The sequence below is a fragment of the Charadrius vociferus genome, unplaced genomic scaffold, assembly GCF_000708025.1.
Source record: "Charadrius vociferus isolate BGI_N301 unplaced genomic scaffold, ASM70802v2 scaffold138, whole genome shotgun sequence".
In the NCBI taxonomy this organism is placed as follows: domain Eukaryota; kingdom Metazoa; phylum Chordata; class Aves; order Charadriiformes; family Charadriidae; genus Charadrius; species Charadrius vociferus.
This window is the reverse complement of record NW_009649728.1, coordinates 231128-234154: the sequence shown is the minus strand read 5'-3', so window position 1 is coordinate 234154 and position 3027 is coordinate 231128.

Genomic DNA, 3027 nt, shown 5'->3' with positions numbered 1-3027 from the left:
TACATGCTGAGGGAGTCCTGGTGTGAGACTGCAGCTGGAGAGGGCTTTCGGAAGAGGTCCTTTTGAACATGAATGCTGGGTGCCAACCTCACGTGCTCCCCGGCTATTCTGGCCTTTTCCCACCTCTGTGGTGAGGTGTCCCTTGTCCCCTGATGGCCAGGTCAGACTTTGGAGTGGGAGAGAAGCTATTGCTTGGCTGTGGGGACCCTGAGACAGGACCCTGTTTGTGGTAGGGCAAGAACCAAAGATGGCTTCCCACCACGCCAATGTCTCCATTCTCTCTGATGCTGCAAGAGCTGATGAAATCACGCATCAAGGCAGCCCTCTCTGCCACGTTAGAAGCAGACTGAAAATAAATTGGATGCCCAAAGCCACCATGGAACACGAGTGTGGGGAAATCCCAACTGGTGGAAATACACATCTGAAAGGAAAACATGTCTCCATGGGTGCGTCGCCAGGAACAGCACATGGAAGAAGAGGGGACAAAAAAACAGACCAAGGAAGCAAGGAATATCTATGGGGAGCAAAACAGTCTTGACCTGGGGATTTTCATTTCATTTAATTTACGACCAAGTAACATAAACTTTGATAATTCATGCATTGGGAAAAAAAAAAGATAAAAAAATTTTTAAAATATTTAGGGAAACACCATTCCTCCCCCTGCCCCTGATTTTTCATCACTCCAACGTCTCTTCTCCCCTGTCCTAGTCTCAGCTCCCTGTGTTGTCCCCATGCGTTACACTCCAGCTCTCCCAGCCCCTTTGGTGGGGTGACAATGGAGCAGGAGGTCCAGATCTGTGTGAGGTGTTTTTTTTCTACTGCTTCTTGGTCCTTATTCACTCTCCACTGCACCAGTTGTGGATCACCCATGGTCCCTCAGGGCTGTCCTTGCCCTGCCATGGGTCACCTACTTCCAAGAACATCTCCAACCACGCGGTCTCTTTGTCTGTAGCCAAAATGCCTGCAGAAGCTACGAGGTTCCTTAAACTGGGCTTCTCCTTCTCTCTTCATCTTCCAGTCTCTGCAGATTTCTACTAGTTTGGTTGCTTTTTTTTGAAGGACTGGTCACCCGAGGAGCCAGCACACCCATAAGTCATTGCTCTACATGCCATGTTTGTAGTTGCCAGACCAAAACAGCTGAAAAGCTGACATTGATCCCAGATGTGGTGTTTATCTGAACGGCTTCCTGCCCTCCTTCCCCAGCACGCCTCTCCTAAAGACCGTACTGTGATCGCCTATGGTTCGTACCCGACCTCCACCCTCAGAGACTGCAAGGACAGGGAATACCTAAATTAGGTCCAAAGGATGAGCCCTCATTTACAAAGCATTCAGTAAAGTTCATGGGTGCTTCAGGATCCCCGGATGAAAGGTGACTCTAAAATGCAGCCCTAAGAATCCAGGCTGCTCTCGTGTGCCCCGGAAGGAGCGCGGTGACACTGGATCCAAATCCAAAGCGAGTTTTACACTGACAGGACTAAGCCCGAAGGACACAGTATGTGCCAGGAGAACAGTTAGTCACGCACAGAGGGATATTTGCCCACCCAGAGATAAAATCTTCTCCCTTTGTGGACCAAAGATTTGTTTGGCACTGCTTAATGCTGGGGCAGACGTAACCCACACAGTGAGAAAGAGGAGTGAATTTCACAGAATCACAGAATGGTCAGGGTTGGAAGGGACCTCTGGAGATCATCTAGTCCAACCCCCTGCCAGAGCAGGGTCACCTACAGCAGGTTGCAATTTGTCTAAAAAACGTTGCTGTTCCTGGCTATTCCCAGGCACCAGTTTCTCCTCTGTGATGATTAGTGTCCCTGAAGGCCCAGCAGTGAGTGATTAGGGTGATCAGGCTCCTTAAGGTGTATAAATATTTCCATGGAGGTGCTTGTGGCAGGTTGAGGAGTTGCTTGGTTGTGTGAGAGAGAAACAGTCTTTGAAGGTGATGTAGGTACAGCCAGGGTCGCATCCAAATCATCCAGGTGAGACGGGGAGATGGGGTTGGGTTTTTTTTTCATTTAATCTGGTGCTATGCCAGTATTTTTAAGCATAGTGCCGAGCTCTGAGCCAAGTTCAAATCTTAGCCAAATCGAAGCGAATATAAAACAATCTATCCAGAAAAGCTCCTATGCAGATATGCCAATACATCTCAGTGGACTTTGTCTCCTGTTGTGTTAATGAGCTACTCCATTACTTCCAGATATCCCACATTAAGTGAATGTTGTGGTAGAGAACTGCCAGTCGTGGAACTGCAACCTCGGTTTGCTTCCTTGCACAGTTTAATTATGACAGTGCTAATTACTTGGCTGCAAGCTGTTTGTTGGTTAAATCAAATTCAAACAAGCTGTAGCCACACAGGTGTAACGTCTACTAACCCAGTCATCTGTGAAGACCTGCAATTACCTGATCATAGCTCTAGTCCCGTCCTTTTTGCTTGCGCAAACCTGAAGAGGATGGCAAACACCACAAGGAAGGTAATAATTTGTTCTTCTCCCTAACGGAAAGGACAGAACTCACGAGCTCCAGTGAGACACAAGCTTGGCGCTCGGAAAATGCTCTGAAATGGATCATTTGGGGAAAGATTTCTGCAATGGGAGATCAGGTCGTGCACGTATCTACCAGAGATTGCTTTTGATCTTACACTGGGGAAGGGGTATGGACTGGATCACTACTCCAGCTTTCTTAAAGCCCCAAATTCAAGGGATCTTTGTTTTGGGCTGTTCGCTGATCGGGAGCGCTGGGCGGCTGTTAGCACAGTCAGATCAGCATGTGGCTGCAAAAGGAGTCGGCTGGGTATTTTTCACAGGCTCAGACTGCACGGCGGGTAGGTTTACCATGTCTGAGAATGACAAAAAATGTTAAGTGCATCAAATCTGGTAAATGATTATTGGTAATGATTATTGCTTAGCAGCAGAGAGGCAGAGCTGACAAAAATGAGTGAGGAAAGAGTTAAAATCTCAGCTCCAAGTACCAGGATCTATTCACTCCTTACAAAGCCAGGGAAGTTTTGCCAGAGTACTACTAAACAGAAATTTC